A 22,809-nucleotide genomic window follows, 5' to 3' on the forward strand; every position below is an offset into this window, starting at 1 on the left:
TCCAAAAAAATGGATAATGAAAAAGATTAAAATTTCTTCTGCAAAGCTCCAGTGAGCATGTAGTAGAGTCACTAGATGCACAATAAACCACATATTCTTCCCAAACACACAGGTAATTTCACAGCTACCCTTGAGTTGAGTGGAGCTGCATGGACTACTTCTGGCCAATACAATAGGCTGCTTCCATGCCCAGCCCTTAAAATGTTTCTCCTCATTCTTCCAAGAAGTGGATAAGAAGCAGTTAGTGGAGGTGTGCCTTGCTCTTGCTCCACTCTGACACTCTTCTTATTCCTTTATGGGGTCTTTCTGTTTTCTGTTTTTCTAACTCCCTGAGCCTTTGTTCACCTTTTTAAACATCAGCATTTGTGCAGCATCCCAGAATTTCTTTTAATAGCTTTTGTACCAGTATGTTCCCACCCCAGCGAAGCAAGGAATTCTTCAAGAAGTGGAACATCCTTCTGGGTGCTCACCTGCAACCTCATCATCACACCTGGTGACACAGGCAATACAAATTTCACACTCTGACAGCTGCTGTTAGACAAGCTCATTAATAAGCATTTCTAGCCAGTAGTGACACATTTCTAACCTCCAATGTCTGTCTTTTGTCTTCCTCAGAAAAAAAAAAAAAAAGACAATGAAAGAAGAATGAGGCTCCTTTTGCTTAGTTTTAGATGCATAGAAATGTCTGCTCCTCTTCTTGAGTGAACAGGAACATTGCAGAGAAGGGCACCAGTGGATCAAGGGCAGAACTGAAAACTCAAAGGCTTTAGTGCACCTGTCCTCACAAATCCTGACCTCCTCCTTCACGTAACCTCTACTCTTTCACTCATCCCCAGCCTCAGTGTTTAAACAACATAGATTGGTCGGCTTTCCTCATATGAAAAGAAACTTTTCTTCCCCTCAGCTGTTTCATTTAATAAATACATAAATAAGGAGTGGGTGTTTAGCCTAGTGCCTAAGACGCATGTGTCCTATATTCTCAAGCTTCTGGGAGATGGGTCCTTGATATGGACCGATAAGTCCACTACTTTTCTCGGGCCAAATCACTCCCTACCATATTTCAAGCTTCTCAGCTCCATCCACATCCTTACCTGCCCTCACTCTCAGCCAAGGAAACTGCCTCCTGCATTCCGTGAAAATAGAATCCTTAAAAGGCATCCCTGCAAATCCCTGCCTTCCTCAGGCCAAACAAACATGGGCATCCCTGCAAATCCTTCCCTCCTGACTCTCTCCTCATGGGCCAGCTCTACCCTGTTTTCTCTCTCAATAGCTGCCAGCTCCCTACCAATTAGGTCTTTACCACTGACTTTTTTAAAACTTTTATTTAATAAATATAAATTTCCAAAGTACAGCTTTTCGATTACAGTGGGTTTTTTCCCCTCATAACCTCCCTCCCACCCGCAACCCTCCCATCTCTCGCTCCCTCTCCTGTCCCATTCACATCAAGATTCATTTTCAGTTATCTTTATATGCAGAAGATCAATTTAGTATATACTAAGTAAAGATTTCAACAGTTTGCACCCACACTACCATTGACTTTTAAATACACTCAAGTCTCTTCAATCTTACATAGAAAACTTTACCAAATCCATGCTCTATTTGTTACTCTTTTCCTATAAGATTTCTCTCTTCTCACCAATTTCCCACACCTCATTCACTCTTAACCCTGCTCTAATCTATATTTTTCCTTATAAAACATATCTTGCTAGGGTCACCAATAAATTCCAAGTCAGCAATTCCAAAGGATTTTTTGAAATCCACAGTGTTTGAGCAGTGTTTTTGTTTGTTTGTTTGTTTGTTTGTTTTGACAGGAGAGTGGACAGTGAGAGAGAGAGACAGAGAGAAAGGTCTTCCTTTGCCGTTGGTTCACTCTCCAATGGCCGCCACAGCCGGAGCACTGCAGCCGGCGCACCACGCTGATCCGATGGCAGGAGCCAGGTACTTATCCTGGTTCACATGCGGGTGCAGGGCCCAAGCACTTGGGCCATCCTCCACTGCACTCCCTGGCCACAGCAGAGAGCTGGCCTGGAAGAGGGGCAACCGGGACAGAATCCGGCGCCCCGACCGGGACTAGAACCCGGTGTGCCAGCGCCGCAAGGCAGAGGATTAGCCTAGTGAGCCGCGGCACCGGGCCGAGCAGTGTTTTATATTGGCCACTTGGCCATTTCATCTTTATCAAAACATGTCTTCCCAGTGTTTTCATGACTCCTCTGAAGAATATCTTTGGTGATGTGCTTGAATCTCCTTTGTAGGTTGATCTTCCTTCACACAACCATGATATGAAGTTCCTCAGCATTTGGTCCTGAGATCTCTTTCCTGTCACTCCTCAGTATCTCTCTAGGCAATGGTGTCAAGTACCATCTATATTCTTAAAATACAAGAAAAAAATTCTACTCTATACTCCAAATACACATATGTAAATGCCCAGCTGATACTCCTCTTGTCTTTCTCAAAGTTACTCTAACCCCAATATGCCCAAAATTTAACTCAAAATCTACCCCCTAGATCTGATTGGCTTCTCGAGTCCCTGCCCCAGGAAATGCTGCCACCAACTATCCCATTCCAGACACTCGGTATTACCATCCCACTTTTCTTCTCCTGAAACTACATTCAACCTATCACTGATTTCTTCCCATTGTACCTCCTGACTACTTCTGAAAGCCATCCACCCCTCTATCTGCATACAACTGTAGTCTGAATATTAAAATATCTGGCCTTATAAACTTTGCAGTTCTTTACTGCTCTTCCCAGCTAAACTTTGGCTACCTGTCCATCCTGTTTCGCTGCTGAGCCAAATACAGCTGCTTAAGTCACAAATGTGACTATGTCACCCCATATTTCAGTGACTTTCCTTTGTTCTTAGCATTAAGTATCCTTCATACTATGCAAAGACCTTGCACGGTCAGGGAATGCCTGGCCTTTGACCATCTCTTAGGATTCATCTAACATAATACCTCCCCAGCCTACCCCCAGCGTCATTCTGGCATGCCTTCAGTTGCTAGAATTTCACTGGCATGATCAACCCACCCCCCATATTACCTTGGCAAATCTGCTTTCTCCTCAGCTGTCCCTCTGAGGAAAGATGTCCCAAAAAGAACTCACCAGTTCTTCTCTCTGATAGTATCATGGACTTGTACTTGCATGGTACTTGTTAGTTTCAAATTTCTATTTATTTCTGTGAATGTTTAATTAAGTGTATGCCTCATTGGAAGATAGGCAAGCCCTCTTAGGGCAAGTCCTCCTGTACTGCCTTACTACTCTCTTTCCAGGACTTAACACAGTATCTGGGCATATTGCAAACACTCAATATAACATTGGTTAAATGACTATTTTGTTCTCAGGGTTATGAGTAAATTGACTATTACTATTTTGTTGTCAGAGCTATGGTATCTTTAAAATGCTTTAAGATATTTATAAGACTTTATAAGATCAACTGTAAGTATTTACAGGATCTATTACAAGGGTCTCATAGATTGTTAACTTGACATTTTATTTTTTATAGCATGCCTAACATCTGTCTTTGTAATAAACTAAGAGCACATTTGCTACTGTAATCATGTTCATTAGTTTTTATATCTGTAGGACTTTGTACAGTTCCTAAAACATAACAGATATTTAAAATTGTCAGTTGGAAGAATGGAAAAATTGTCAACACCAACTCAAGGATGCTGCATCATATAGCAGGAAACTAAATGTGTGAGCTCTGCCGTTAGCTCTGTGAACACAGATCTTGGCTCCACCATGTACAAACTGTATGACCATGGACAAACAACTTAGTTCCTCTAAGCCTTTACTATGGGATGATAATAGTTCTACCCTATATGGTTACTGTGAAATTAAGTGAAGTAATTTTTATAAAACCTAGTTTTATAGACAAAGTAACACCTCAGAGTACACCTGAGGTTTATTTGTAGAGGTCATTATTTTAAAACAAACAGCACATGACTCCCTTGAGCTGCCTCTGAGACTCGAGGAACAAAGAGGAACAGAGCATCATGGGCCCTTCACACAGCTCTTCCTGTCAGCATCCCAATTAAGGACACGTTGGCCTGCAGAATGAACCATTGGGATTTCTCCTCCATAACAAGGTAGCTACCAGCGCTCCCTGGGACATCCTGAAATGCTATCATGTGAGTGGTCTGTTGCTGAGCAAGCAAGGTGAAACAAACATCTTGCATAGCTTAAGTCATTACATGTCTTCCCGGATCTACTAATATAACATCTTGCCTGAGATTCTGGAAAGAAAACAAACTCAGAAGAGGGCCTGCAGGTATTCACACCAACTCTCTAAACAATCAAATCTCATGCTACCCCAAAATTCAAACTAAGCAACTTTCCCACTTGCTCCCAAAATAAGTGATAAGGATTACTTACTAATTAAAACTACTTTAGGAATAAAAATTGCCATAAATGAAAATTATCTAAAATGATCATGAACTATGTAATGAATATTTTAATTTCAGAAATACAATTTATCTAGACATACTGTTCTTTTATTGGAAAATGAAAGCAGAAGGTCTTCTATCCATGTGTTTTAGGGCCATCTGAATGTTCAACCTACTAGACATGAAATGTGAATGCTGTGTGAAGCAGTCAAATCAAAGTTAAAAGCATAAATATGAAGCACTAATCACAAGCTTGGGAAAGTAAACTGCGAATCTTCATTTCTTAACATTGATTTAACTTTTTATATTTGATATATTGAGGTAGTATTGAAAATGCTAACCTACATAATTTAAATGTTTTAAATTATGAGGTTTTCATCAAAGTAACATTTCACAAATGCACTTTTAAGATGTAACAAAGGTTAGTGTTTTAGGCAGTTTAAATGGTTTCCTGTTGCCCAAAATGCAAATAATGTAATCCTGAGAAAGGGACAAAAATTTGAAGGCATTTTGTAGAAAGGAAAAAAACAAACAAACAAAAAACCAGTAAGTTTGGCAAGTTTATAATCTTTAATTTTTTTCAAAAAAACAGATGATGTTTGTATGTGTGATAAAATATTTTATACAGAATTTACTGCCCCAGTCTAGTCCAATCAAAATTATTTTCGTTTTATTAGTTGCTCTAATTATCACTCTGAGGACTTATTTTACTCTGCTAAAGTAAGTTCAGACTAGATTTAACACTCCAGAAGTCTTTACTGAATATTGTTTTCATAAAATTGCCATTGCTTATAATTTAGATTAGAATAAAATTCTAAAGAATATGCTTTCACTAATGCCCTTACTGCATCTTGAGAAAAGTCAGTAGACTTCATAAGTAGATGCCTGAGACAGTGTTCAAGAAACAGTCTTCAGTCAGTCAGTGAATGTAAGGAGGTCTATAGTGTGACGGTGATTAACAGAGCAATGCATAGCCTGCGTTCATTCAGAGTGGCTGTGATCATTTCTGACATGATGTTGTGGACAAATATGCAATAAAAAATGAAACCAAAGAATCACAGCGTATATTATCCTTAAATTTTATAATCTGTGTTTTATGGGTAACTTCAGTTTTCCCAAAAGGCTGGTAATATTTCAGTTATTTTGATACATCAATGTTACCTTTGAGGTAACCTAACTAAGGTATTAAGTGATATACCTTTCAATAAAGTTATTGAAATGCAAAAAAAAGAAATGTGAATCCTGGTTGTTTCATTTGCATAATTTAATATTGTTCTCATTATTTCAAAATACTCTTGGTACTATTCCTTAATAAACATTATATCACATCCATTTTACAGATGAAATTACAACAATCAAGGTAAAATGATGTTCTTCAGTCCTTACAGAAACTGAGATCCTGTGTTCGGAATAACATTTCATCTTGGGCAAACAGATCCTATGCTGATCATGAGAAAGACAGGAAATTCTCCTCAACTGCATAATGTGTGCCTCCATCCATTCTGATTTCACACTCCCTGTACTTCCCTTGCCTTGCCTGCCATTCACTCATGATGTCCTCCTTGTCAGATCACTCACAGGAAAATAAAGGAATTCAACATCTAGGAGTCTAGCTTTCAAAGAGCAAACAATCCATCATAGGTCCTGAGATGATTATGGGTCCACCTACAAGGTAAGAAATAGAAAGATCCCTGGTGCCATTTACTCAGTTTCCTCTGGTTGTTAACATATACAATTATAGTATAATATCACAACTAGGATATTGACATTGGTATAGTCAACATACAAATTAAAAGTAAAAGAATACTACTGAGTGATCGCTCCTAAAAAAAACTTGACTTTGTTACACGGACCATTAATGATGGTAATGGTGGGATCTTATGACACAGGCACACCAGGAGGTCTCAAAAATAGACTGTCATAAAAATAAAGGGAAGACAATATTTGGGCAGCTAGAGGTCCCTGTGACATTCTTCAGTCACATTATGTAGATGAGGGATTTGGAGACTTTAGTACCAGATCGTCCCCCAAGTGAGTAACTCTTATTTCACCTCTCAGCTCAGTGACCTTTCTCAGCAGGTAGAGACTTGGGTGCCCCCCGCCAATCACTGTATTCAATCAAAAATGAACTTATCAGGTTTTTTAACATGGCCAACCTGAGCATCTGATATTCAGAATATAAACCACTAACTTCATTTGCTTCCTCTTTTTAAACTAAGAGACAGCATCAAAGACCTTGAGTTCCAGGCCAGAAAGGCAGGTTTATATCCTGGTCCTGCCACTGACTAACCACCACCATGGGAACCTCGGCTTGTTACTTGCTCTGGAAAATGGATGCAACTGGCAGCCGTGAAGGGAGGTGCAGAAAGCACATGAGATCATGTTCATGAGGAACACAACACCTAATCCACTCAGAAGAATGTTACAGTGTTAGACTGTGAGAAAACACTCTCTATTTCCCCCTTATTCAATTCCCTACCCCTACAAGTTTCCTGTAAGGAATAAGTAAACTTAAATGTCATAATACAAGCCTAATTTTTTCACCTGACATATTAAACACACCAATAGTTAATGGAAATTATTTTGTCTTGTCTCATGACTTCCCTAAAAATGTCTTACATACAAACAGAAAAAGACATTGATTTTTCATATCAAATACAGTGCTACTCTTTAAAGAGACATTCTAATGCCTGGCTATCTCTTAATATTGGCAGCAGTTACAGTGAAGTTTAAAATGTCTCTCAGGAATTGGCAATAGCAAAGACCAGTCAAACATAACACAGAATTTGAGGCCAACTGGAAACCCATAGTAACAGGCACAAAGATGAAAGAAAGCACAGCACATTTAACTAGAGCACTCCAAAAGATGATTCTTACAGAGATCTGGCTCAGACCATAAAACTTACAGACAGTAATCCATTGGCTGGAAGATCATGTGCAATGAAACAAATGAGGGAAAACTCAAGAAGCATAGTGAGTTTCCCTGCAATATAGCATTCTGAAAGACACTGCACGAGGGAAATCCCAGAAATAGCATAAAATGATTATATCCCAATTGGGAATAAAACAGTCCCAATTGTTTTATTCCCACTAAGAGCCATTACATTACCACCATTATCCTCTAAACTGATTCCTTAATCACTAAGCCGGATGAGAACTTAACACTGGGCAAAGTTCTCAACGACTGATCCAACAAGTTCTATTAAGCCAGAAAAAAAAAAAAAAATATAGGGAAAAGGTCAACTCAACCATCTTCCCATTTGCTTAGCTACAATTCAGCTATATTAGGAGACTTAAAAAAGTTCATGGAAACACAGAATGAAAAGGTAATGTGTGCTTTCCAGGGACTTTTTGGAGCCTCCATCGGATTCCTTCTAAGGATCTAAGACGCCTGTCTGGTTGTAGGTATCTTAGTAATTTGAAGAATTTAGTTCCCTGAAATTCTGCATCAAGAATGACAAAATATTTGATAGGTGACTTTCAATGGTTAATATTATCCTTAATGGAAGGCATGGAAAAATGACTTTGCATTAATAGCAATCTATAAGATTTAAACATGATTATGTGGTTATAAAAGGAGAACTGACCTAAGAGAAACTATACAAAACTTTCTCTAGCATTGTTTTTCTCTAATTATTTTTTATTCTGAGACAATTATAGAATCAAACACACTGATAAGAAATAATATTTGGGATAGGCATTTGGCACTGTGGTTAAGATACTTCTTGGGACACTAGAATTCTATATCAGAGTGCTTGAGGATAGAGAGGGTTTCAGTGTGTCTTTTACCGAGGTTTTCCCAATGGTAACAATAATCACAACAAGGAAATGGACAATGATACAGTCAAGATACACAACAAGGGAAGACTTTTGGTGTAGTGCTTACTTAAGATGCTGCTTGGGACACCCGCATCTCTTCTTCATGTGATGGGGTCCAAGCCCTGGCCCCACTCCTGCTTCCTGCTTCCTGCTGGTAAACACCATGGAGGCAGCAGCTGGGTGCCTGCCACCCATGTGGGAGGTTCAGACTGAGTTTCTAGCTCAAGTTTCTGGCTCCTGGATTCCGCTGGACTCAGGCCTAACTGTTGTGAATGTTTGGAGAGTGAACAAGAGATGGATAATATCTCTCTCGCTCTCACTCTCACTCTCTCTCTCTCCCTCCCTCCTTCAAAAAATGAAAACAGAATAATAATTTTTAGATGATGCAAAACAGTTCAATCACCATAAGAATGGCCAGGAGTACACTTGCTGGTAGCTGCATGTTTAGCTTTTGCTAATGGCCCAGACCCTTCTGGATTGAAGGCTTAGGTGACTCCACTATGCAAGATTGTAACCAGATGCACTGCTTAGTGAGAGAAAAGGAAGGAAGAAACAGACAGTGAAGGAGTAATAAAAACTAACAAAAAGCAGATGACCAGTCCTGGAAACGAGGACTGCGGTATTCATGACTGCTGCTGCTTTGCTTTGAAGTGAACCTATTTGTATTCTTTTCTGTCTCCAACTCTCCCGCAATCTAACATAAGATGTACTAGATCTCAGTGTTTAAGGGCAACAAACAGAATGTAAACTTGGCTAGAAGAGAGCTGCATACCCCCAACAGTACACAAAGGTGACACAGTAAGCCTTTTTGTTTCCTTTTGGGGGAACAGTCTGCATTTTTCCACTGTAAGAGGAAGAGATGTATCATGTTATATGGAAGTATTATCCTACTTTGTCTTTATTTGAAAATTAAATGAATGAATTAATGAAAAGGAAAGGAAAGAAAGAAGGGAGGAATAAATACAAAAATAAAGAACCTGCCAAATTATTTTTCCAGGGTGACTATACCATTCCGCATTCCCATGATGCATGTATGAAGGTATTTACAAAAGTTCATGGAAAATGCAATTAAAATATAAGTTTATTTCGTGCCTCATTTTTTAAAAAGATTTATTTATTTTGAAAGGCAGAGTTATACAGAGAGAAGGAGACACACAAAGAGAGAAAGAGAGAGAGAGACAGAGACAGAGAGAGAAATATCTTCCATCTGTTGTTTGACTCCCCAAATGGCCACAGCCGCAATGGTTGGGGCTGGGCCAAGCTGAAACTAGGAGCCAGGGGCTTCACCTGTGTCTCCCACATAGGTGCACATGGAGCATCTCCCGCTTGTTTCCCAGGCACATTAGCAAGGATCTGGATCGGAAGTGGGGAGCAGCTGAGATTCCAACCAGCATTGCAGGCAGCAGCTTAACCCGCTGTACCACAATGCTGGCCCTGGTGTCCCAAATTTTGAAATCTATGCATAGTCTTTTCAAGGTACACATTTCCATGAGTTTTTGAAACCTCTGCAAGGGAATAAAGGTCTTGTTTCTCTGCAGCCTTGTCAGTATTTCATGCTGTCACTATTTTTATTATTGGATCACTCTAATAGATTTTTAAAGGTAAGAGGTGAGGATTAAAACCTTGACTAAAGGAGATCCAAGATGGCTGAATAGGGGAAAGACGTGCTGACTGACCATAGGAAAATAACAGAAGGAAAGGGGAGGAACTGCATTCCAAGAGGACAGTTGGAAACAAAATTTGCATGAAAATATAGCAAAAAGAAGAAAGATGCCATGAAGCAGCAGGGACTTCACAATCCTACAGCAGTGAGCAGGAAGCTGCAGGTGACTCCCGTGGCCAGCAGTACCTGGAGATACCACTTTCCTGGAGCAAGGCACCCACTGGAAACCAGGAGGGAGAACCCTTGAGGAGAGGCTACTGTGGCCTGCAGGCAACTGGGAGCTTTTATTGGAGAGCCAAATCTGCAGTTCCCACTGACTCTGAGTCTTGCCTGCAGGGTGGGCAGTGGGGCAGGGAACCCACTTAAGCCCATGAAGCTCTCTCTTCCCCCTAATTCTATCACGGCACCTGGGCTGGACTTGCCAAGGTTGAGAACCAACCAACCCCTATCGGTTAGGCAGCTGGATCTGAGAATGTCTCAGCTCTTTAAGTAGATGGGGAAGGCTTTGGGGCTGAGAATGGATCCAGTGCTCCCTGTGACTATGGGAATTCTGTAACTGAGATGGGGTATGCAATAGGGTGTGGCTGGGTATGGGGGCTGTCCTGTATCTGATTTCAGAGGCATGGGGTTTCACGTTCATGCAGAGCCTTTGTGCCGTTCAGGTGCCTGCATGGGTGAGGTGCCTGGGCACTGTGGACTTACCTTGAGTGGTTGGCTCTCCTTGGCAGAAGGGACTGATGTGATTATGCCAGGCGTCTGGATCATACCCTTCCCCTGCAGACAACCGAGATTTACCACGCCTAATGTGGGTATCACCCTGGACACTTGTCCCACCCTCAAGCACTGCAGAGCTCCCTGACCCCACCCAGCACACACTCCTGCACCCCTGGTTATCCACTGAAGGAGCAGGTGCTCCGTTACACCACAGAGGCATGTTCCAAAGAAAAAGAAGTAACAGAGGAGAAAAGCAACTAGTCTTTCTGCAAATGCCTAAAAATAAACATAGAAATACAGGAAATATGAACAAGGAAGACAATATGACTTCCCCAGAGGAACACAGCAACACTTCAATATTAGAATGTAAGGATGAAGAGACTGATGAAAAGGAATTCAAAGGGGCCAGCACTGTGGCGCAGTGGGTTAATGCCCTGGCCTGAAGCGCTGGCATCCCTTATGGGCACCGGTTTGAGACCCGGCTGCTCCATTTCCGATCCAGCTCTCTGTTATGGCCTGGGAAAGCAGTGAAAGATGGCCCAAGTCCTTGGACCCTGCACCTACATGGGAGACCCAGAAGAAGCTCCTGGCTCCTGGCTTCAGATCCGCACAGCTCCAGCTGTTGCACCCGATTGGGGAGTGAACCATCATATGGAAGACCTCTGTCTCTGCCTCTCCTCTCTCTGTGTATCTCTAACTTTCAAATAAATAAATCTTAAAAAAAAAGAAAAGGAATTGAAAATAATGACCATAAAATTACTCAAAAACACAGAGAAGCAAATACATGATTAAAGAAATCTATAAACTTATTCAGTGAAATAAGAGCAGAAAAGTTTCCTAAATTTAGGGGTATCCAAGTAAAGGAAGCACATAGAACTCCTGATAGATACAATCAGAAAGATCTTCACTGTGACACATTATAGTCAAATTTCAACAATAAAATATAAAGAAAAGATTCTAAGATATGCACAAGAGAAATAACAGATTACCTTCAGAGGATCTTTAACAAATGAACAACAGAGCTAATGTAATTTTGGACCAAATGGACCAAAGTGATATTTATAGAACATTTTATCCTACAGCTGCAGAATTTACAATCTTTTGATTAGTGCATGTCAACATTCTCTAAGAAAGACAATATAATAGGCCATAAAGCAAGTCTCAGCAAATTCAAAAAAAAAAAAAAATTGAAATCATGCCATGTATCTTTTCTGACCACAATGGAATGAACCTGGAAATGAGCAAAATAAGAAACTTTAGAACATCTGCAAACACATGGAACAACACATTCCTGAATGAACAGTGGGTCACAGAAGAAATCAGGAGGGAAATAAAAAAAATTCCTGAAAATTAATGAAAATGACAACACAACATATCAAAACAATGGAATACAGCAAAAAGCAGTATTAAGAGAATAATTTATAATAGTTAGTGCCTAGATCACAAAATTAGGCATCAAATAAGTGATCTTACAATGTATCTCAAGAACCTAGAAAGACAAGAACAAAGTCCCCCTCCCCAAAATGGAAGGAAACAATTAAAATTAGGTTAGAAATAAACAAAATTGAAACAAAAAATATAAAAGATCAGAGAAATGAAGAGCTAGTTTTTTAAAAGTTGATACACCATTGACCCAACTAACCAAAAACAAGTGAGGGGAGAAGACCCAAATGAATAAAATCAGAGATAAAAAGGAGATGTTACAACAGATATCATAGAAATAAAAAGAATCATCAGGAATTATTACAAACAGCTAACTACCAAAATACTAAAAAATATAGAAGAAATGGATAGATTTGTGGACATATACAACCTATCAAAAGTGAATCATAAAGACACAGAGAAACTTAAACCAAGATGGAGATTGAATTAGTAATAAAGACCCTTTCAACAAAGAAAAGCCCAGGGCCAGATGGCTTCACTGCTGAATTCTATGACAATTTTAAAGAAGAATTAATTCCAATCATTTTCAAACTATTCAAAACAATTGAAACGAAGGGAATCCTCCCAAACTCCTATGAGGACAGCATCACCTTAATTCCTAAACAAGAAAAAGATACAACAAAGAAAGAAAGCTAAAGAAAAATATACCTGATGAATGTAGATGCAAAAATCCTCAACAAAATAGTAGCTAATCATATCCAACAACACATCAGAAAGCTCATTCACCCATACCAAGTGGGATTTATCCCTGGTATACACAGATGGTTCAACATACACAAATCACTAACTGTGATACATTATATTAACAAATTGAAGAATAAAAATCAGATGATTATCTCAATAGGTACACAGTAAGCATTTGATAAAATACAATATCCGTTCATGATATAAAAAAAAAAAAAACTTAAGCAAATTGGGTACAAAAGAAACATTCATCAACACAATCAAGGAAATATATGATAAATCCACAGCCAACATCATACTGAATGGGGAAAAGTTGGAATTATTTTCACTAAGATCCAGACCCAGACAAGGATGCCCACTTTCACCAGTGCTATTCAATATAGTTCTGAAAGTTTTAGCCAGAGCCATTAGGCAAGAAAAAAAAATCAAAGGGATACAAAATGAAAAGAAGGAAGTCAAACTATCCCTATTTCCTGATGACATGATTCTATATATAGGGGATCCAAAACACTCCACTAAGAGACTTCTGGAACTCATAAGAGAGCTTGAAAAAGTTGCAGGATATAAAATCAACACACAAAAATCAATAGCCTCTGTATACATAAACAAGGCTATGGCTTAGAAAGAACTTTTAAGATCAATACCATTCATAATAGCTATAAAAATGTAAATACCTTTGAAAATTTTAATCAAGGAGATGAAAGATCTCTACATTGAAAATTATAAAACGTTAAAGAAAGATATAGAAGAAAATACAAAAAATGGAAGAATATTACAATAGGTATGGCTTGGAAGAATTAATGCAAATCAAAATGTATATACTACCCAAAGCAATTTAATGATTCCACGAGATCCCAAGCAGAATACCAATGGCATTCTTCTCATATCTAGAAAAAACAATGCTAAAATTAATATGGAAACCCAACAGACCCAGAATAGCTAAAGCAATCTTAAACAACAAAAGCAAAGCTGGAAGGCATCACAATACCAGATTGTAAGAAACACTACAGGGGTAGCTATGATCAAAACAGTCTGGTACTGTCACAAAAACAGACATATAGATCAATGGAACAGAATAGAAACTGCAAAAATCAATCCATGCAGCTACAACAACTGATCTTTGACAAATAAGCTAAGATCAATCCCTGGAGAAAGGACAGTCTCTTCAACAAATGATGTTAGGAAAACTGGATGTATGGGAACAGAAGTATTAAACAAGAACCTCACCTTAAGCCTTCTACAAAAATCAAGTCACAATGGATCAAGTAGCTAAATCCATGACCTGATACTATCAAATTACCAGAGGAAAACATCAAGGAAATTCTGTAAGACATTGGCATGGGCAGACTTCTTAAAAAACACCCCATTTGGTACTAACGTTTGTTACAGAATTCTCATAAGGAAGAAGTCTTGCCCATACAGAGTTGCTTGCTCACTGACACAGACTCAACTGACTGCTTATTTCTCATCCATCCATAACCATCATGTCATTTTACCAACATGACTCTGCACTTCTGCTTCAAACTTTGCAGCTGAAGGCTTTGGTTATTTTTAATATTGTCCAATCTTGGATTGTATGAACATTAAATCAAGTCATACAGGCCAAACAACTATATCTTGCCGCTGAGGGTGAATATGGTAAAAAAAAAAAAAAAAAAATTCCCAGGCTTTCTCTCCTACTTTAAAAGACTCAAAGAAGTAACAAAACCTAAACTCTTTTATATTTGGTTGAACAAAGAGAAGCAACTGTAGAAAAGAAACTAAATTTTATGAGGACACTAAAGAACATAGGAATTATTTAAACAAGGTCTGTTTGTGCAGAACACTCTGGGCTATGAATCCTCGTCAAAGATGACTTCTTTTTACACAGTGGCTTCTATCTCTTGTTTTCAGGAAGAATGGAGCAAATTCAGATGTCCTTCCTGCATCAATTGCTATTCAAGTGCCCCTGGCTTAAATAAACTTTATATCAAAGTTTCTAGATATTGATTCTTTCACCTTTCACTACTACAGCTGAACATATGCTTATCTGTGTTCCAGCTATTTCATTCCTGAAATATGCCCAACAGAAATGTATACTTGAGAGACAAAAGAATAACAAAAACCTAATAGTAGCATTATTTATACTTCAAAACTGAAAACAACCCAAATGTCCATCAGTATTAGAATGCAGTCACAAACTGGGGTATGTCAAATGCATAATAGAGTATTATACAGCAACAGAAATGAGCAAACTACTTTTACAAGCACACAATATGGATGGGTATCACAAACACAATGTGAACTGAATTAAGTCAGTCAAAAAGAATACATTGTAAATTATTCCTTTTATATAAATCCCAAAAATTGGTCATATATCATTATAATTTGGGGAGTAGTAATGGGTAGGATATAGGAAAATATCTCTGAGCTGCTGATAATGTTCAACCTCTTGATCTGCACAAAAGCTACATGCATGGGTAAATTATACAAAAACTCATCACTTAATGTGATGAGTGATTTTTGCATTTTTTCTGTTATGCCTAATATAAGAGCTTATACAATTACTGAAAGAATGAGCAAGGGTTAAATAATGGTTATCATAAAATTGACAGTGATGAATGATGATGGATGGACTGCTTTGTCTGACCTCAAGCAAGGATGACAAGCCTTTTCGCATAGAAATTCAGCCCTGCTCAGTGAACATTAGAATTCGGTCTTGGTTTTAGCAAACAGTTCACTTGGCAATGAATGTGGCCCAGGTCTCTGGGAGACTCAGGCAATTTGACTCCCTTTTGCACAATGACTAAGGGGATAAAATTGGGGTGCTGTTGGCAGCAGCTACATAAGTAAACAGTAATGTCCCAAAGAAAGTAGATTTTGCTATTTGATCAGGCTTCTGACACACTTCTTGAGTTGAGTCCATTCTGGCTTTCAAAGTGGGGCCCCAGAAGTGGCATGCCACTCTGGGAGGACACACCATAGTCACAACCCTGGTGAGTTTCCAAGCACACAGATACGATAGTGCCACAGAAAAAGATTCACAACCTGATAGTTTAATGTTAGAACTTCTTTGGAGACATAATTCAGGCCTCAGTGAAGATGGTAGTTCATTCGGTCGTTCCACAAATCCTTATTGAGAAGCTTCTCCATGCCAGGCATTGTGTTAGGGCGATACGATGGTGTGTGAGACACAAAACCTTCCTCACGGGGAGCTATAGGCTAGCAAGGATGACAGGCAAAAACCCCAAACAATTAAGTGTTCAAATGCAAACACATAGAGAAAATATCAAAACTAGTCTAGATCAGGAAGTAGGGAAGCATTCCAAGCCTCTCTGCCAACACAGGGAATGGTACAAAAACGACAAAAGCCATGGGACAGCACAGCTGGCCATTCTGGGAGGGGTGCACCCAGGCGGAACTAGAGCAGCCCAGGACAGCTGAGAATGGGACTGTGGCGGCAAAGGGACCAGGCCAATGGACCCACGCAAGGAAGGCCTTCAGACAACTCTTCCTAATCACGCACTGCAGAGAATTTCTCTCATTTTAAAGAGAAAGAAAAGAAACGAATTTGAAGTGCTTGATATGTGATGTTTATTCCTGTTTTCTCTCTGTGACTGTTGAGTCTTTGCCAGCCAGAAAACGTTCAGGAATTTCCTGGGCTAACTAGCAGAGAGGTGAGCTCCCCAACATCCCTACTAGCACCTGTAGATCAGTGCTACAAGTTCCCCTCCACTCACTGGGCATGAATCTCTCACTTAGACCACAGTTTAACTGTGTATCCTAGTAACAGTAAAGGGGAATAAATCATTTGTCCTGTTATTTTAGTTAATTGACAAATATTTATTGCATATCACTATGTGCCAAGCACTAGACTAGGTTCTGGAGAGAACCAGGACGGTATAAAAGCAAAGATGCTAATAACATGCAACAAATCAAGGTGGAGAAACACAAGCAGATTTGAATCCAGTCACCTGAGGTTTAAGGCTCAATCCGACTTCTTGCCAGCTCAGTAGCCCTGGTTCAGCAGCTTACCTCCCCTGCACCTTGTCTTCCTTTCCTATAACGTGAAAGGAAAAGACCATGAGGTATTTTGTAGGATTAAATGGGATAACAGCCAAAACACCTAGGGAAAGTTCTACAACAGAACTCATCAGTTGGGAAGGCTGAAGCCCATCCTTTTCTCTCTCTCTTTTTCTAAACGATTGCTTATTTATTTGGAAGAGTTACAGAAAGAGAGAAGGAGAGCCAGAGAGAGAGGTCTTCCATCCACTGGTTCACTCCCTAGATGGTCACAACAGCCAGGGTTGGGTCAGGCCAGAGCCAGAAGTTTCCTCTAAGTCTCCCACATGATGGCAGGGACCCAAACACGTGGGCCATTTTCATCTGCTTTTCCCAGGCCATTACTAGGGAGCCAGATTAGAAGTGGAGCCCCATGGGACATGAACTGGTACCCATAAAGGATGTTGTCATTTCAGGCAGAGGCTTTGCCCAGTACACCACAATGCCAGCCCCTCCTTTTTCTCTTCTTGTCAACTCACTTCCTCCCTGGAGTTTGCAAGCCCAAGTACAGACACCGTGGTTTGGCCACCATCCACATGTCCTGCACCTGCAAGAAGCTGCCTCTCGATCACCCTAGCTTACAATACAGACTTCTGTGAAAGACAGAGCTGTGCCTTTATTTGTGACAATTTGAGCAGGAAATTCCAAGATCCAGCTGCTCTACCAATGGGCTAGACAGGGAAGGAAGGGGACCCACAGAATCCTAAGGATATGGGCAAGGGTGAAGTCAGAGTAGGGCTTGAGCAGCATCTTCTAAAATATTGGCATGGGCAGGGAACAGTCTTGCCCAGGTCTAGTGGCAGTATGGGTTGGAAACAAATGCTACAGAAGTAAAAGAATTTTTAAGGAATGGCCTCTCCATCAAACTCTTTCACTTTCTGTTTCTACTACAATCTGCCTCTCGAAGCTACCCTACTTCTATAGCTATTCTGTAGGAATGCAGCTCATGTTCTTTCTTTAAATCTCACTGTGGATCCCTAACAAGTCCAAGGTGTTGAGGTGCCTGGTCCTGTGCATTGCTCTGTTCATCCCCTAATAGTCTTTGGATATAAGAAATAAGCTCTTAACTAAACTGCATTCACTATGGTTGCTGTTAGTGTGTGGATTTAAATAAATATCTCAGCTATTGTTAAGCATCCTTTATATAAATGACAATTTTAGAGGTGGGAAAAGCTCTAGAAATCTAAATATAACTGAGAAAAAATATCTGTGTCATCAAATGCTAATAAAGATTATCTGTTGCTTTTATAGTCACAACCACATAACTGTTCAAAATACATTCATTCAAAATTAACAGCAAATGATTAATCAGTCAATCCAGTGGCCATTTATAGATACAGTTCTGAGTCATTTAAACAGAAGCACCCTCTCTCCGTTGAGAAAACATATGATTCATGAAATAGTCAGCAGGAAAAGAGTGAGGTCCCCTACACAGAAGCCAAGGCAGAGAATAACCTGAGTTCAGAAACAAGCCACGCTCAGTGTCAGGGTAATCCGGAGAGAGGGTCCCGATAGTCTAGGGCAGGCAGCCAGGGAGGGCTGTGAGAGCAGGACAGTCAGTCCAGGGAGCCCGAAGGTCACAAAGAAAGGATGACCTCCTTCTTGGCTTCTTCACCACACACATCCATCAACAAGAATCCACTCATCTCTTCTCCCAGGTCAGGTATGACTTGCTCTTCTCACTGATTCACTCCAGGGCTCATCTTGGAAATACATTAGCGAACCTGCTGGAATAGCCTCAAGCCTAAAGGCTCCAAATTTATAAAAGATGAGTAAGTGCACCTGGGGCCGCAAGGAATAATGCCACAAAGTGGTCATCATTTCCCACCAAACATTACTTCACCCACTCCCTTGATGTACATCTGCGACCCATTCACACCACATATGGCCATGGATGGAAAATGCCTCGATTCAAATCTGGCAGAGTGGGTGTGAAAGGGGCTTCTGCTGCAGTGTTTTCTCCCTGGTTTTATCTCTGAACCTTGTCACCCTAACACAGTGATACTGAACAAGCCTACGTGGAGGCTCAGAAGGGTTCAGGTACAGTTCCAGCATCTACTAATCTGTGGTCTGAGCAAAGTATTATGTAAAAATCTAAAATGCCCAGAGCACCTACTTGATTTCTGTTCCCCTCAAACCTGGCAATACTTTCAACCGACCTAATGGAGGAGAGCCTACTGTAGAGGGAAAGGACTTCAGGGCAACATATCTCCCCAGCCTCTTCCAGGAGCCCTTCGAGGGATTTCAAGCTCTTGCCAGGAATCTTTCCATTCTTAGCACAGTGAAAGCTGCCATTCACGTGCTTTTGTTCTGGGAAGTTGGAAGAGGAAGGTGCCCTGCCCCCTCCCACTCTACAATGCTCCCATTAGCAAGTACCAACACTTCATGATTAATTATCATACTTACTCAGTGATTAATTATAAAATGTTTGCCTTTACTTTGGCTAAATAATATACATTTTTACTTTTATTGGCTAAATAATACATCTAAAAAGAACTTACAGAGTAAATTTCTAAAACACAAAAAGAAATGGATAGAGCAGGAAAAACACTACAGTCTGAAACTATAAGAAGCCTATGGGGTGGAGCCAAGATGGCAGAATAGTGAGGGCGTGCACCAATAGTCCGGGAAAATTTAGTTTAATAAAAGTGGAGTTATGGTAGCCTCAGAAAAAGGATCAGGAAAAAATTTCAGAGGAAACTCTTCCGGATTTAGTGGCTGTGACTTAGAGGACCTACTGGGAGAGCAAGGTCACCCACCGTGTGGAAGCCGAGCCGCGGGAGCTGCAGGGTCTGCGCGCCAGTGCGGGAAGGGGAGTGGATGTCACACAGACACCAGCAGGGAGAGCAGGGACGCCCAGGGCTCCGAGTCCACACATCAGTGCTGGAAGGGGAAGTGAGCTCAGTAACCAGAGACATTGGCGGGGAAACGGTGGACAGAATCTAGAGGGAAGCGGGCTTTGAGGCGGGAAAGTTCACCAGACTGACTACAGGAGAGAAGGAAAAAAAAAAAAGAAAAAAAAAGGGTGGGGGGGGTACTGGTACAAACAAGTTTCTCTCTCTCTGCCAACCTTGCAAAGGCCAGCAAGAGACAAAGAGCAGGCCCCACTCGGGATATACATAACAAAAGGGGAGAGCTAAGGCAACCCAGTGGGAGTCCGCAGCAGAAACTGAACTGGCACAGACTCTTTGGGTAGAAGCCAGAGATCGGAAGCTAAATACCATCAATTCTGCTCAGCCGTGCGGTATTACTTACCTCCTGAATAAAAAATAAAATAAATAAATAAATAAAAAGAGAGAGATTTACCACGCATAACCTGAGGGTGTCACCTTTGCACACCCATAACCCAGAAGAACCAAGCAGAGTTCTCAGGCCACACCCATCTCAAACTTCCAAGGCTCCTCCAACAGCAGGCAGTTCACTTAACACGGACATAGTATAAAATAAAATAAAAAATTAAAAAAAAAAAAAACGCACAGTGACGAAAGAAGAATTAACTATGCCAAGCAACAAACACAGAAATCGAGGGAACAAGATCAACGATGACACTATGATGCCTCCAAATAAACAAAACACCCCAAGCCAAGATTATTAAGATGATGAAATAGAAGAAATGCAAGATACAGATTTCAAAACATTTATGATAAGATCATTTAGAAGTTTTCAAAAGCAAATCCTTGAACTACAGAAATCCTTATTGGACAGGATTGAAAATCTCTCTCGGGCCGGCGCCGCGGCTCACTAGGCTAATCCTCCGCCTAGCGGCGCCGGCACACCAGGTTCTAGTCCCGGTCGGGGCGCCGGATTCTGTCCCGGTTGCCCCTCTTCCAGGCCAGCTCTCTGCTGTGGCCCGGGAGTGCAGTGGAGGATGGCCCAGGTGCTTGGGCCCTGCACCCCATGGGAGACCAGGAGAAGCACCTGGCTCCTGGCTCCTGCCATCGGATCAGCGCGGTGTGCTGGCCGCAGCGCGCCGGCCACGGCGGCCATTGGAGGGTGAACCAACGGCAAACGAAGACCTTTCTCTCTGTCTCTCTCTCTCACTGTCCACTCTGCCTGTCAAAATAAATAAATAAATAAATAAATAAATAAATAAATAAATAGAAAATCTCTCTCGTGAAAATGAAATTTTAAGGAAGAATCAAAATGAAACGCAGAAACTAGTAGAACAGGAAAGTGTGATAGTGAAGAGAAATCAAAATGAAATGAAGAGCTCAGTAGATCAAATGACAAACCCATTAGAAAGTCTAAAAAACAGAGTCAGTGAAACAGAAGAGAGAATATTGGACTTAGAAGACAGAGCACAGTGGGCCCTGCACCCCATGGGAGACCAGGAAAAGCACCTGGATCCTGGCTCCTGCCATCGGATCAGCGCGGTGCGCCGGCTGCAGCGGCGGCCATTGGAGGGTGAACCAACGGCAAAAGGAAGACCTTTCTCTCTCTGTCTCTCTCTCACACTGTCCACTCTGCCTGTCAAAAAAAAAAAAAAAAAAAAAGAAGACAGAGCACAGGAAAACATACAGTCAAACCAAAGAAAAGAAGAGGAAATTAGAAATCTAAAAAATATTGTTGGGAATGTACAGGATACTATTAAAAAAAAACAACATTCGAGTTCTAGGAGTTCCTGAAGGCATGGAGAGAGAGAAAGGATTAGAAGGCCTTTTTAGTGAGATACTAGCAGAGAACTTTCCGGGTTTGGAGAAGGACAGAGACATCCTAGTACAGGAAGCTCATAGAACCCCCAGTAAACATGACCAAAAGAGATCGTCACCACGACACGTTGTAATTAAACACACCACAGTGAAACATAAAGAAAAGATCCTAAAATGTGCAAGAGAGAAACGTCAGATTACTCTCAGAGGATCTCCAATTAGACTCACAGCAGACATCTCATCAGAAACACTACAGGCTAGGAGGGAATGGCGAGACATAGCACAGGTGCTAAGAGAGAAAAATTGCCAGCCCAGAATATTATATCCTGCTAAGCTCTCATTTGTGAATAAAGGTGAAATAAAGACCTTTCATAGCAAACAGAAATTGAAAGACTTTGTGGCCACTCGTCCGGCCCTGCAAAAGATACTTAAAGATGTGCTACACTCAGAAACACAGAAACACGGCCATCGATATGAAAGAAGGTAAAGGAAGAAAACCTACCAGTAAAAGAGCATGGGAAGCTCAAAGCATATACTAGAAAATATCTCCGGGAAAATGGCAGGGCAAAGTCACTACTTATCAATAGTCACATTAAATGTTAATGGACTTAACTCTTCAGTTAAAAGACACCAATTGGCTGATTGGCTTAAGGAACAAAACCCAAAGATTTGTTGCCTACAAGAAACACATCTCTCTAACAAAGATGGAAGCAGACTGAAAGTGAAAGGTTGGAAAAAAATATTCCATGCCAACAGAAACCAAAAAAAAAGCAGGCGTAGCCATATTAATATCAGACAAAATAAACTTTAATACAAAAACTGTTAAGAGAGACAAAGAGGGGCACTATATAATGATTAAGGGTTCAATTCAACAGGAAGATGTAACTATTATAAATGTATATGCACCTAATTACAGGGCACCGGTCTATTTAAAAGATATGCTAAGGGACTTAAAGGGAGACTTAGATTCCAATACAATAGTACTGGGGGACTTCAATACTCCACTCTCAGAAATAGACAGATCATCCAGACAGAAGATCAACAAGGAAACAGCAGATTTAATTGACACTATTGCCCAAATGGATCTAACAGATATCTACAGAACTTTCAATCCTACATCTAAAGACTTTACATTCTTCTCAGCAGTGCATGGAACCTTCTCTAGGATTGATCACATACTAGGCCAAAAAGCAAGTCTCAGCAAATTTAAAAGAGTTAGAATCCTACCATGCAGCTTCTCAGACCACAGCGGAATTAAGCTGGAAATTAGCAACTCAGGAAACCCTAGAAAGTATGCAAATACATGGAGACTGAACAACATGCTCCTGAGTGAAAACTGGGTTATTCAAGAAATCAAAAGAGAAATCAAAAACTTTCTAGAAGTAAATGAGGATAACAACACAACATATCA

The 22,809-nt window shown here is 40.5% G+C and overlaps 1 protein-coding gene across 8 annotated transcripts in view; it reads right to left on the reverse strand.

Annotated features, from left to right (window-relative positions):
* The window catches only part of PDE4D (phosphodiesterase 4D), a 1,644,269-nt gene that overhangs the window by 1,416,991 nt on the left and 204,469 nt on the right, over window positions 1–22,809 (reverse strand). For 5 of the 8 annotated variants that reach the window (XM_070056730.2, XM_008262244.5, XM_089313188.1 and 2 more), the window contains one exon: window positions 16,662–16,747. The gene's annotated coding sequence lies outside the window, so the exon portion shown is untranslated. Of the gene's footprint in view, window positions 1–15,735; window positions 15,910–16,661; window positions 16,748–22,809 lie in introns of all 8 variants that reach the window. The other 3 variants (XM_089313185.1, XM_089313189.1, XM_089313186.1) reach the window with 1 other exon arrangement.

Source organism: Oryctolagus cuniculus, chromosome 14 (assembly GCF_051225735.1).
Source record: "Oryctolagus cuniculus isolate XC-2025 breed Fujian yellow rabbit chromosome 14, ASM5122573v1, whole genome shotgun sequence".
NCBI classification, from domain to species: Eukaryota; Metazoa; Chordata; class Mammalia; order Lagomorpha; family Leporidae; genus Oryctolagus; species Oryctolagus cuniculus.